The following is a 15,165-nucleotide window of genomic DNA, read 5'->3' on the forward strand; positions in this document are numbered from 1 at the left end:
ATTAAATCCTCCAACCCTTGTCATTTATGTCAAAGGGAGAGAAAAGAAGAAAATTAAAACAAGCCATCAGTTGAGGGGGAGTTTGGCTTGTTTCTTGCAACCTAGGGCATCATTTTTGCAGATGTTTTATTGGATTTTTTGATATCAATGCCAAAGGCGGAGACTATTGAGCATTGCTTTGTCATTGATGTCAACAAGACAAGTGTTGGAAAACCTACTTGTGTCTATGAGAAGGATTGTGAATGACAAGTGTGAGATCAACATTGAAGAATAACAAGTGTACATGGATTGAAGAACAAGGATCATTGACCATAGAACCATTTCCAAGTGATAAATCCAAATAACAAGTGTTATAAATAAAATATATATAATTAATAAAATTAATTTAAATAATAATAATCATAATTAATGCCTAATTAACTAGTGATTAGTTATGAAGAGGCATGTCTCTAAGGATGGTTGTTCCTAAAAGGGCACCTGCCTAAGTATATAAGTAGGCCCTCATTATAATAATCTCATATCTCACTTGTATTCAAATATTCTTATATATAAATTACTTATGTTACAATGGACGTCTTTGCCTTCAAAGTATTCTCAAGATTGTTGTGAAGAAGGAACTTGTTTTGTAACATTGTATCAAAGAATTCCTTTGAGTATACGAAATTTATATTCCTTTGAGTATATGGAATTTGTTCATTATATTGATATCATAGTTGTTCGATCCTCAGGTCACTCATCCACTGCACACAGATAGTTTGATCTGTCCTTTGGCCATCAACTTGTTGTCAACCTTGTTGTCGTTGTAATCGAAACGTTTCGCTACATAGTGTTGGAGGTTCTCCATTATGTCATCAAGCCTTTGATCATATATATATATATATATATATATATATATATATACATAATAAAATGTTATATTAACAAAAAAAGGTAAAACAACATACCTGGTCGTCTATGCCAGCATTCATCCACCTATTTGTAGCCTCCATAGCAGTCACAGACGCCAAGGCTGCAATCGCCCACGGCCAGAGGCCATTGTCGTTCTTGAACCCCTCACATACTATAACATGATTGTTGTGCCTCAAATTTTTTCTACGTCGACTGGATTACAGTCGAACTCTGCCTACTCTCTTTCGAATTCACTATCATTCTTGTTGTTGTTGCTTGGTCCACTGTCATTAACACTGTGCCATCAACCAACTATCACCAAAATTCATTTCCATCTATATAGATTCTTCTATAGCCACATTAATTCCGCATGTGAGTGAATGGTGTGATGTGACAATTCGTAAAGTCAAGTTTTTTTTGCATGGAATTTTTATTAGAAAATGATAAGAATATTAGCACTTCATAATTAAAAGAATTTATATATAGATATATATATGAAGTTATTAAAAAAAGGAAAGAAAACAATTGTGGTAACTGTGGTATTCAATTATATATATATATATATATATATATATATATATAATTGAATACCACAGTATATATATATATATATATATATATATATATATAAGTGTTTTACAAGTGAAAATGGTTATTACCTAAATAAAAAATGCTTAAAGAAAAGGGGAAGCATTATTAAAATAAAAGGAAAAAAATTAATTGAAATTATTTTAAGGAAGAAAAGATTATTAGAGATTTATTAAAAAAAGAAAGGCAGGGAAAAAATGGAATCTAATTCGAAGATGAATGAAGGAGCTATGGATTCCATACATAATTCTACGTTTTGGACCAGATGTTTGTTTTGTCGAACAAAATATGAGTATTCATTGATTTTTAAAAATCGCACAATATTTTGTCCAATATGTAGGAAATTGTTTACTTTGGAAGAATATCAAGGTAATCCACATACACAAATCAAAAGATTAAAATAAGAGCTCGTAAAACTTAAGCAAAAAAAGGAAGCATCAGAAAAGAAATATAAAGATCTTGAAGATCGATTTTATGAAAAATCAACAGAAATTAACAGAGAAATTTGGCATCTAAGGGACCTGTTGAAGGCTGGAACATGACTGCCTCAACATTGGGGAATACCACACGGTCAGGAGCTTAAAGAAACTCTATTTTTGTTGAAATTGGTGGGTCCAACTGGGTATAAAGGGACCAGTTTTCCATTTTAAAGAGATTTATTATAATAACAAAATGAAACTATTGAAATGATTTTATACCTAATGATGAAACTACTAAATAAAATTATTCTACCTATTTCCCGAGATAATACTTCTTTGTATGTGACTCAAAGAAAGATTTCACAAAGTATATAACAATGTATATCATTCAATACTTTTATGAAAAGAAAGCATATATGATAAACTAAATTAATTAATTTAGTTGGTTAAAACTCAAGCACATAAAAGATCTTGCTATCTCATACATAATCACAAATCATTCACTTTTTCACATCAATAGTGATAATGACTGATTGTTTTCAAAGCATTTATATAACGAAATAAGGTATAATAAATTTACTATGTAATTCAATAACACATAGCGATAACATAAAGATAATAGTACCTGATGCATTAGCGCTCAACGTATAAAAAGATAGATTTCAGGCTCAGCTTCTCATTTAGATAAATTTGGATTAAACAATAGTGCAAGTTCAAAGTTGTCTTCTCAAAATTCTAGACCTCTTTCTAAATGCATGAAAGGGGTTTAAATAACCTATTAATATTACAAAAATAGTAAACTTAGAATAAAAGTCTTTAAAAAAGCTTCAACAAACTAAGCTAAGATAAAGGACAGATAAATTAGTGATCTGTTGTAACAAGAATTCATGACTATAATCTGTATTGATTCTTCATCTACTCTCTGAGACCACATATATCTGTGAGCGGTTTTAGTTGGGGGAGGATGTACCGGTTTCATGCGCATTTTGTTGGGAATAATACTGATTCACTCCCCCTCTCAATATTATTCCCAACAATTGGAATCAAAGCAAGTCCTTTGGCAGAAGCTTGATCACTAGAAGGAGATCCGTAGTAACAATGGAAAAGAATCAAAAGAAAAAATCACCTCAAAAGAATAAGACATCTCAAAGGCATTGTATTTACAATTCAATAATTTTTCATTTCTCAATCAGATTTATATACACTACTTTAGTGAAGCGAACTTGCGTGTGCACACTACTGTGATTAAAGAAACTAGCGTATTCCCAGATAACTTATGATTTAGTCAATTTATCATGTGTTGATCTTTAATTAGTGCATCAGTATATTATTATACAGTAACTATGTGTAGTAATAACATAATAAACCATCACACATAAGAAACACACATGAACACCAAGATTTAAGGTGGAACCCAATGTGGGAGAAAAACCACTTGCTGATGTCGACTCTGTCTTCTTTTAATATAAAGAAAATGTGTTTACAATCTTGTACTGGTGCAGACTCGTACCAGTATGCAAGCACCCACCTGTAGAAGGCTACAACCTTCTCTCATTCTCCAGCTTCTACCGGAGGGGAGCTACAACCCTCTAGCTCTTGTACTAGCCGATATGTTTACTAGTACATAGGTGACAACCTAAAGAAGGCTACAACCTTCTCTCATTCTCCAGCTTATACTGGAAGGAAGCTACAACCCCCTAGCTCTTTTACTAGACAACATGTTTACTAGTACGTAGGCGCCGGCCTATAGAAGGCTACAACCTTCACCCGTTCTCCAGTTGTTGCTAGAAGGGAGCTCCAACCCCCTTTTCAAATCACCAGCCACTACCGGAAGGAATATTTGACTTCCTTATTGAAGGCTCCAGCCCTTAGTATCCTCCAGGGACCACGTTTCATAAATTTTCAGACTAGATACTCTTGGTACACCATAACACAATATGAAGGCCACGTTTCATCAAATTTTCACACTGGACCCATTAGTAACATTGAAGCTCAAAATCAATCACCACTGCAATACATCCATCAAATACATATGCATAAACCAATCACTGAAACTCAATCATCAATCTCTAATATAACTGAAACCCAATCATCAATCTATGAATCAATCAATCACTGAACCTCTGACATACTGAATTAAACAATCACTGAAACTCTAACACAACTGAATCAACCATCGATTCAAACTTAATCAAATTCAACCAATCAACTGGAAAAGACAGATCACTATAACCAGTACACATATCTGAACCCAAAACACTGCATCAACAACCAGAGCCAACTGTAACCTCAAAAATCATGTGTCAGAATGTATACACTCCTTCAATGAAGCCAACCTGCGTGTATACACCACTTCCTTTAGCCCAACCTACATATACCTCTAAAGATACTGAATCATAAAACCTCTGAACCAAAAATTGTACCAATCAGTGACATTCTTGAAGATATACTGTCATATCACAGAGTTCTAAATAGATAACAACAAGGATCACCCTTCTTTCTCAATCAATCAATCAACCAGACTGAATCTCCTTATACAATTAATTTTACTTTTAGATCTAATCAAGACATCATTGACAAACAGCAGTAAAATAGCAACACTGATCAGATAGATCATTCATCCCTGAACAGCAATAATTTCTTCTACATACGCTCCTTGGAAATGTCGAACCAGTGTGTATACACCAGTTCACCAAGGCGAACTAGCGTATATATCTACAGTTACTTACTTATAACTTCGCAGCCATTCCAAACTTCAGACATACCCAGATTATGACATATAAAGGATAAAACATTCATTAGCATTCATATCTAGCCTATCCATTATCATATCACATAATGATAAGTCATTATGATCCTGATCTATTATTAGATCTCATACATCATCAAACACTCAGGGGCATACTTAGTTCAGATCATTTAAAGCATCATAAACCCATAACATGCATAATTTCTTTTGATCTAACACTTCATAAGATATTCATTACATGTGCACTATGCCCTTTGATCTTCTCGTCCTTATATAGTTTTAGCCTTTCTCAATACCTTGGACCAAACAACACTTAGAACCTATGGTATTCTTGGACAAGATCAAATAACGGTTACTCCGCTCAATAATGTGGGCTAATACCATGGTATTGATCCTTGGTATTATTTCACCTTAATTTCCTTATTTTTTCATCCCATATGTGCTTTTCCTCTTGTGAAAGTGTGTGCATACATATATGCCCTTTTTGTACAATGAACCCACGTGTATATGCTCTTTTTTGTATAGTGAACCCACGTATACCACTTAACATACCTAAAAACATCCTTTTTCTTTGACTTCTTGATTCTGATATGTAGTCATTTGTTCCAATATCCTATTCTTGTGTACAATTTCCATGTTACCTCTAAATTGACCTGTTATAATGTGATTTTCCATCATACATCACTTATGAACTGTTTCTCTAAACTGCCCTGCATTTTGTCACGTCTGTAAACACAACTGCCATGCATTTTGTCACATCCTGTTTATACTTTTATCAATTAGTTCAGTCATCAAATATCAAGGACAATACACACTAACAATCTCCCTGTAACAAACCTCTGACCAGTATTCTCTTCCATCATTTTGCCACCTCTGAACTGTCCTGTAGATTCATCTAGTTGCCATATACTTGTTCTGCTACAAGTGGGTTTCCATCAAGCACAACACATGCATCATAATTCCAAAAATGTCCCCCTTTGGACTTGATGGTGTTATCACTCTAAAATTTCCCTAGGGTTGTCATGTTGTGTTTAAAGAAATGATAGAGGTAACCACAAACCTACTTTTGAGATCAGGATCTAGCCTTCCTAATGCTCAGAGAGGGCTCTCTCTTAATGATTTAACTTTGTTGAGTTAAATGATTTTAGGCTAGTTATTTAAGCTTGATTGGGTTTTGATTTGATTTGGTGGTGGAATCACTGATTTAGATGGATAGATAAGTGTCTTTTTACCATTGGGCCATGGAATCCAAATGTCAAGAAAACGGGACTGAATCAAGTTCTAAAGATAGTGTTCACAGGGCAAGGTAGCTGAGTAAATTCAGATCTTTTAGGCTGGATGGTGAAGTTGTTTTTCGATCGGGGTCAAGGATCAATTAAGGATTCCTGAAACCGGATAATGAGGGAAATGAAAGAGGTCAATTGAAACTAGGGAGAAATGAAGAATTCCCTATTTTGGATATCATAAGAAAACATCAAAATGAATAATTGTTCAAGACAAAGTGTACTTAAACAAATTATGTAGTAACATTCCAGTTATTTCACTCGAATTGGAAAACATGTATGTATGTGAAATACTTAAGAAAATAACAATTTGACAAATGAAAGATACTTCACTGAAGTGGACCAACAAATGAATCACGTAATGAAATGCCTTTATTACTCAGTCCAGTCTGCTGACTTGAAAATGTTATAATAAACCCGCAGGTTTAGATCAATATAGCTATAGAAATGTTCAACAATCCACACTCAATACTTTGAGTTGTGAAGTATTTATACAAAAAACTTATTACAAAATATCCTAAACAATTTTAGGAATTATTCAAGGAAAAAGAAATATCTTCATGCAAGAAGATAGAGACAGATATGTAACGGATGCAAGTTGTCCCTCTTTTATTGTTTGTTGTTTTGATATTTTGTTGCTTTCTCTCTTTGGTTGTTGCTCTATGCTGGTTGTCCCTTTACTCTGCCTTTGACTTTTAAACTTTGTCTTTTACCTGATACTCTTTGACTTAGTTGATCTATTAGTCTCTGTTGTTTTACCTTGGCTACCCTTGACTGCTCTATTTTACCTTTCATCTTCATAGTAAATCATTCAACTTTTCCCAAGACTCTGCATCTGGTAATTTAATATTTACCATTCTTCTGTAGATTTCATCAGTTTCTATGTATTTTTCAAAGGTAGGCTTGTTTATAAAAAGATGTTTTACCTCATGCTAGAGGTAAAAGAGGTTCTCAAAAGTCTGATAGAGCACTTTTCCTGTAGGAATCCCTTTCATGGAGGAATTGTTGGCTTTTTCCTTTGCCACTTCTCTAATTCTCTTGTCATAGTCTTCATGTGGCATCAACCTATCATTTATCACCAATGGATTAGGCAAACATTTCTACCTCAAAGCATCAAATTTCAGCATAAACCTAGCTATTGCTAGCTCCATTATTTGGCATTTCTCCTCAAGTTGTATCATTAGGTTTCTCTTGGTGATTACCTTCTTTACCTCTAGTATGGTCTCAGTTCTGTCAGCTATTCCAAGCTCCTGCAATTCATACTTGTTCTTTGAGTTAAGGAACTGGATTATTCTTGAGGCTTCTTCTGGCTTATTCCCAAGTTCGACTCTAACCCTTTGAATTGCCTCACCAGCCTCTTTGACCAAATCATTCTGTTCAAATATCACTTGTATAGATGGCCAAATATCATTGAATGAGTCAATGATATTGGCCCATAAAATTTGTTTTCCTTGGGCTAGTGGCTCTTTCAGTGCCAATTTCTTCTCTAACTTCTCTATCCTTTCATTCAACCTGTTTGATTTCTATGTTTCATTCTTATACATGATTTGAGCCAATTTATTTTCATCCTATAGACTTTTTATTTGTTCTTTAAGTCTATTTATTTCATTTGTTTGGATGGACATATCTTCCATGGCTTTGATCAGTTTACTTGCTTCATCACTAGGATGAGCTGTTGTTGTTGTTGAACCTGTGTTGTGCTCTACAACAACCCCCCATTTCATATCATTTTTATTTATAAATATTAACATATGAAATGGATCCCTTTGAAAAGTTTAATTGGTATCAATACTTCTATAATTCAAAAGGGTCTGATAATCAAATGAGCTCATTTATTTAAGCCTTTCGAAGAACCATTTTTCAACAAATAAAACAATCTTTTATTATTGCGATAAAGCGATCGCAAGATCGCATATCGCAATGACATGGAAAACGCATATAAGTGTCACATTGGTCTCTACCGATGCGATTTCGCTATCGGTGATCGGCAATACTCCATACACATCTTAAAAACGCACATAACATCAGCTCCGACGCGACGCGACATCGGCGATCGACTATCGGCGATACTTCGTATGCGGTCAAAGCATCTTAAGTCATTTACTCCGATCCGATGCAATTGCGCAATCGGCAGTTGGCAACATCCCATGCACATTAATAAGGCGCCCAGGTCTTACCCCCGATGCGATGCGATATCGGTGATCGGGGAATCGGCAATTCACTCTAAATGCACCTTGTTATATTTCTTCACACTAATCTGATGCGACGTCGCAATCGGTGTTCGGGAGGATCCTATGCTTATGATTATATAATACCTATTCTCCTAAAGCGATGCGATATCGCTATCGGCGATCGGAATTTCAAAAGGCATAGCTTGAAGATCTAAAGTATTATTGATATCCGATCGATAGAGCGTGGATTTCGAAAAAGCCATTAAATGGAGGGATAAGGTGATGTATTCGTATTTAAAGTTTTGCCCCTTCTATTAACGATCACCTGCGCTCAACCGCCAAAATATCCATTGCACGCTTAAGGGAGTCATTCAGCCGGATAACGGTGTAATAAGCATTTAAGGAGTAGCAGGCCTTAAACGACCATTTAATATATCTTTAATATCTTCTCATTGATTGGATCTGCAGCCATTTTTGAGAGTTAATCTCTCGGCACACTTCGATTGATATATCTCTCCCACCATAGGTCCTCATTATTATATTTCTATGTTACGATTTTTCTTGCCTTTGTGCAGAATTCATCTTTCAAGAGAAGCCTGAGCAAGATGGGAAAGAAATCTAAGAAGACCGCGGGTTCCGCTGCTACATCAGTTGCAGGACAAGCTGTCGTAGATAAAAAGAAGGGCTTAATATCAGATACTACATGCACGGGTCTTACCAGAGCTACATGGCAAGGCACGTATAATCTGCTAGAAGCCGAACAACCAGTGGTAACAGTGACGGAAGCTACTGCGATCCTACTCGCAAGTCTGATTGCACTCTCAAAGACTTAGCCGACTCTTTCCTTCACAGGATAGCGGCCAGAGAACAGATTCTCCCCTACACAGACGTCGTGCGATGGGCAATTGAGGAAATTCCAATCCTCGACAGAACTTTTAGCACCAGAGATGGGAGGATTTTTGGATCGTTCAAGCCAGAGCATCTAAGGCAAATGTATAATTTGCCTGAGCCAGAGAAAGTGTATAACAAGACGTTCCTGGAGAAATTTGCAAGTGATAATGAAGTGGAATCCGAACCCATCCGAGATTGGAGGTAGAATCCAGCCAAACACAAGCACGAGTCTTCCGGTAAGTACTCAGTCGATTCTTTGGCTTCTCCCTATTGCTATGCGGGGATAATGATGTGTAGGCTATGGGGATTACATGACTCTGCTAACTTTACCATAGAGATGGTTCCTCTAATGGAAGCAGCAGTAAACAGCATAATTATGGATTGGGCCACTATTCTCTCTGATAAGCTAGTCGTAGCTATTCGTGATTTTAGAGCTAATTCTGTTGTCACTGAAAGGAAAATTCCCCCGTTTTATTACAGTGCATATATTTTAGATACATTATGTTTCAATTCTGAGTTTCCCATCCTCGGTTGGAGGTGGACTGCCCAAGACCCCTCACCCATTCATATATACCACCAAAAATTGTGGAAATCTTCTTACAAGCACCATTTGTACCAAATCTGCAATGGCTTTATGGTTCCCATTCATTATTCTATTTTTGATAAGCCCATTCCCAAAATCTCCTATCTAGCTTCCTTTGATTTACCGGCGGTAGCGAGTTGGTTTGGAGAAGAGAGATTTACCTACATTAGGGTTTTCGGCAGCCAAGCCAATCCGCATGTTCTCCCTTTGTATATTCCAGATAAACTGCTAGCAAGAGAAATCGCCTATCAAATTATGGCAGAGAGTACTACACAGACTCTCAAGAAAGAAAAGAAGAGGGGCTGGCCCTCTTTTCCCTTGAGAATTGGTGTCTATACTCTGCATGATCTCAAACATGCAGAAAAGGAAGCCACAAAGATTCAGTCCTTAACCCTGGCCACTATCCCAAATAGGCTATATGATCCAAAGAAAAATGCCTATACTGCATTGGAACAGGCCAAATTAACAAAATTTGACCATCAAGAAGATTGGTTTGACGACCTATTCGTTTCAGTCGAAACAATAGGTCAAGCTAAAGAACTTGCTCGATTGAAATATAATGATGAAGGGTTAACTGAGTTCAATAAACTTAGGGAGCAGAGGTTGCAAACTCTGCCTCTAGATTTACTGGCAACAACCCCAGCGACATCTTCAAGCGAGCCTGGTCAGCAACAGTCAAGCCAGCCTCCTGTTATAAGAAAAGAACAAGCGGAAAAGCAAAAGAAAGAACAAACAGAAAAACAGCAGAGAGTACAAATGGAACAAGAAGAGAAAAAGAAGAAAGAGGTAGAGGAACAGCAGAAGAGGGAACAAGAGGAGAAACAAAAAAAAGAACTGGCAGATAGGCAGAAAAGGGAACAAGAAGAAAAACAGAGGGGAGAGAAAGAGGAGCAGCAGAGGAAAGAGCAGGAAAAAGAGCGGAGCGAGTCCCAAGCCGAGAAGAAGAAACAAACCACCATTGATCCCGAATTGCTCCAACAGTGGAAGCAATTTGACTCTATTATCAGTGGAATGGAATGTTCCAAAGATACGGACACCTCCAAAACAAATGACACACAGGACATCACTTCTCCTCAGGTTCTAAGCGGAACCAGCGGCCCACCCATTTCTAAGGATGTTGAGGTAATTCCTAAAGACCCTTCCGATCAAATCGTTCTCCAGGTGGAAGATATTCCTCCCTTGGATGTTTTCTACAGCCCAAGGCATAGAGCAGTTGTAAAGCGATCAAGGAAAAGACGAAGGACTGATCAACCTTCTATCTTTCCAGAGCAAACAGTCACGGGTAATGTAGTATGGAAGGAGGAATTGGACCCCTCCGATGACCTAACAAAGCTGTCACAGTATGCAGGTGCCTATTCTGCAGCGACTATTGATAAGGCATCAGAGGTAAGTCTTCTACTGAAGACTAAGGACCAAGAAATTTTTGCACTACAGGCAGAAGTGACCGAGGCAAAACAGAAGGCAGCATAAGCAGAAGAGCAGTTGTTGGCACAACAGCAAACGAACAATTTATTAACCCAGCAATTGCAAACAGAGAGGCAGAGGATCGACCAAAGTGCGATCCAAAAACAAAAGGAATTATCGGAGGCATTGGCACAGTTGAGGACAGCAAATGAGCTGATGATGAAAACGAAGGACGAGCAAATCGCTCAATTGTCATCACAGCTTGAAATAATCAAAGGCGCTCCATAGGTGGATGAGTTCAGAAAGGAAGCATCACTAATAAACAATGCATTGATATCACAAATTAGGCTCCTTTGTCAACAACTCACTGAGGCAGAGCCATTGTGCGAGTTAACTACATCCATTAATCAGCAGGTAGAAAAGGCCAGGAATGAGTTAGACCAGGCCGACGAGATCATAAGTGGATATCTTGACTGGCAAGATTCTGATCAAGGGAGAGAAGCAAATTTGCCTAAGATTTCAGAAACATATAAAGACATACTTTTTACAGAATGGCACACACAGGTGATGAAAGCAGAAAGGGCAGCTTCAAGGTGTAAATCAACCTCCAGCAACCTAGTTGATCTGGTTAACAACACTCTCTACTTGGAAAATATGATCTCCCAATGCACGCTAGGAAAGATAACAACAACAAACATGTTGGAGCAAACGTGTTATCCTGACTTGGAGGAAAAAGGGAGATTAATCGCTGGGGTTAACAATTTGACCTTCGATGCATATTGGCTTTTCCTGATTAAGCCCCACACACAGAGAGTCACCCTTAAGTGTTTGACAGATGCTATCAGGTGTATAATTCCTGACATTCAGGATGCCACCTATGCTGCCCAGCTCAGTTCGCTTCTCAACAAACCACCCGAAGTTGAGCCAATGCTTGCGACAAGTCAGCTCAGGTTTAAAGGCAAGCAGCCTACCTAATAAATTATGTCACCGATTGCCAGATCGCTCCAGGAAATAGGATCAATATTTATTGATGTCAATTATGTAGGATTTCTGTTTATTAGATATTTAGATTAGTTTAGTATTTATAGACCCTTTCATTGTTTTGGAAAGGGTCGTAAAATTTTGTAATAGACTTAAAGACTGAAGTTTGCACTACTGTGCTTCAGCCTATATTCTTTTATGAAACTTGACCAATCGTTCTTAATTTGACAAGGAAGTTTCTTTATGCAATTGTGCACTACTGTCTTTTGTTGGGGATGTTTTCTGAGTCGAAGGAAGAACTGCGACATAGCGATTGATATATGGGAGTGTTAAGCAGCTTATATGGTACTTTTATCTGCGTCTGTATTCATTCCTTTTATATGAATTGTTGTGTAATTATTCTTGCTATTGTTGAATACATGTATGTGCTGTAACAGCAAATCTCTATCTCATCCCACTATTGGATGTTTTGCGATATGCCTTTTCCTTTAATCATGCATGTAACAATGATATAAATGATAAAGTGTGGTAATTTCGCTGTTATCGCTTTGCGTAACTATTTATGCACAGTAGTCTTGAATGATTTAATATCTATGTTTTAGAGATGGAGTCATCTATATGCCTGTCTTAAAGCACAGATCATCAAACGCTACGCTTTAGAAATCGATAAGTCCCCCGGGGTAGATCATAGTTATTATATTTCTTTTTTGCTGATAGTTTTAGTTATTCGCTTATCGCCAGCATATTCTATAAGTCATTCATCCATCCCTTTTACCTATAATTTTTGGGAAACTGGTCCCATTATCCCCAGTCGGAGCCACTATTCCAAACGGAAAAGGAGCTGTATTAAGGTCCGGACCGGGTGGTTTCCCCAATGTTGTTGCAGCGATTTTCGAGGCATCAACATTTTTGGCGCTAGAAGGAGGGCCATCAACTGTGAATGGCACATAAGTCAAAACCTATAAGCCATTCTAAGAGTAATTCTCCCTCCGTATCCCCTCAATCTTCCCATTTGCATACTGGTTCGCCGGTATCCAAACAAGGAGAAGGGGAATCAACTACCACTGCTCAAACTCATCATACTCCAGAACAATTGAGTCTTGAATCACCTGAAGTCCAGTCTCTTATCCACAAACTTCAGAGCTTCTCGATTTCACCACAGAAATCTGAAGTATCACAAAGCAGTGCGACTTCGCAGTTCAATTTAACTCATCCTCTCACCAGACTTCAGAGCGAAAAACTCGGTATTGAACCCACTGAGTTCCGTTTACCCAGAAGGAAAAAGGCGAAGAAAATTACTGAAGGATCTGATAGTGGAGAGCTTTCATCCACTTCTTCCATTGCATCTTCCCCTCTGCAAAGTCAACCATCCACTTCCCCATTACATATTGTCGTTCACCAGGGATTAGAAGCCTCAACATCCCAACCTATTCACTCCTCATCATTAATTCCTTCCCATACATCTGGAATTCCAACAGTAGTATCAACCACTGTTGCTATTATAATGGCAGACCCATGGACTAGGCCAGGTGCAGTCAACATGCTTGCACCATTGCATCCTTTACCAGATGCTCCTGAAAAATGGCTACCTAAATTTAACCCAGATGACGGGACCCAGGCTGAAGAACACATTAATAATTTTATGTTAGCAGTCAACTTGAAAGGAGTAACAGAACAAGATGTTGTTGTTAGACTCTTCCCGTACACCTTGCAAGGATCAGCGGGATCCTGGTATTTTTCCTTACCTTCTGGTTCAATTACCAGTTGGAACACTTGCCAAGAGCAGTTTCTTACCAAATATGGAGATGATAGGTCCTTAGCTACTTTAATAAACGACCTCTCCAATCTGAGAATAGAGCATAGGGAACCAATAAAGGAATTTAATGCTAGATTTAATAAACTCCTGAATAAAATCCCTACAGCTTCCAAACCAAGTGAACAAATTCGAAGCGAATGGTATATTACCGCCCTACCTACCAATATAGCCAGTTTTGTAGACAGGGCTGGCAAACCTACCTTAGCTGAAAACATGAGAGAAGCACTTGCTGTGGAAAAGCGCATCAATGCTCTAGAGAAGAAAGCTGCTTTGGAAGACAGAAAAGCCAAAAGAGTCTCATTTAAAGAAGATTCCAAGAAGAAAACCCCAAAAGACCCATACGACATGGAGGGTTTGCAAAAAGTCCTGAAAACTTTGTCTAACGAAATGGTTGAAATAAAGAAGCAGGTGGCCGAAACCTCAAACAAAAGACCATTTAGGACTTATAAGAAAACTGAAACAAAGCCACCTAATGTCATATCTAACGCAGATTCAGAGCAAGAAGAAGAGGAAGAGGAAATGACCTCACAAACTGATGATGAAGAAGAAGTAGCTGAATGCCACGGAATGTGGGATTTTATACTCCCTAACTCTGATACCGATAACGAAGAAGAAGCCTTCCCGGTTACTACAAGAAGTAAAAGTACTTCTGAACCTGCCCAGGCAACTTCAAAGAAAAGGAGTGCAGGTGCTACCACAACAAAGGAAAAAGTTCCCCCAAAGAAATCACCTGTAGTAGTTCCCCAAAACCAGCCTTCAACTTCTAATTCTCCTTCAACATCCAAAACATTAGTGGTATCTGATTCAATGGAATATAACATTGTTGATGACATGAAGAAAACTAAAGCAAACATAACTATGTTTGAACTTAGTAAATTAAAACATCAGCAAAAATTACTTCTTAAAGAATTGAATGATGTTCCCTCTACACCCCTTCCCAGTGCAAAAGCTGCTAATGATTCAAGCCAACCTCCTCCAGGTATGGTTGAAGCTACCAATTCAGTTCTAATCGGAGATAGATCTAATTCTCATACTCCACCCTTCCTGCTGACCTATGAGATTTATAACAGAAACCTGCACAACTGTTTAATTGACTCAGGGGCATCATCCAACATAATGCCAGCTTCAGTTTGCTCTAAATTGAATATTGAACCCCAGAAGTCTACCATTCATATTGTATAGTTGGACAGGACCAAAGCGCAGGTTGTGGGAGAAATTAATTCCGTAACTATCAGGTTGTCTGCCGATCCTAGAGTTGTACAGAGAATTGACATCCTAATAGCCGATATACCTGAATTTTACGGTTTAATTCTGAGTAGGGATTGGTCCGAGAAATTGCATGGGTATATTTCCACCGATTGGTCACATATGTGGCTTCCCTACAAGGGGAAG

Source organism: Pinus tabuliformis, chromosome 1_2 (genome assembly GCF_031772625.1).
Source record: "Pinus tabuliformis cultivar Carrire ecotype Pingquan chromosome 1_2, CPIR1, whole genome shotgun sequence".
In the NCBI taxonomy this organism is placed as follows: Eukaryota; Viridiplantae; Streptophyta; class Pinopsida; order Pinales; family Pinaceae; genus Pinus; species Pinus tabuliformis.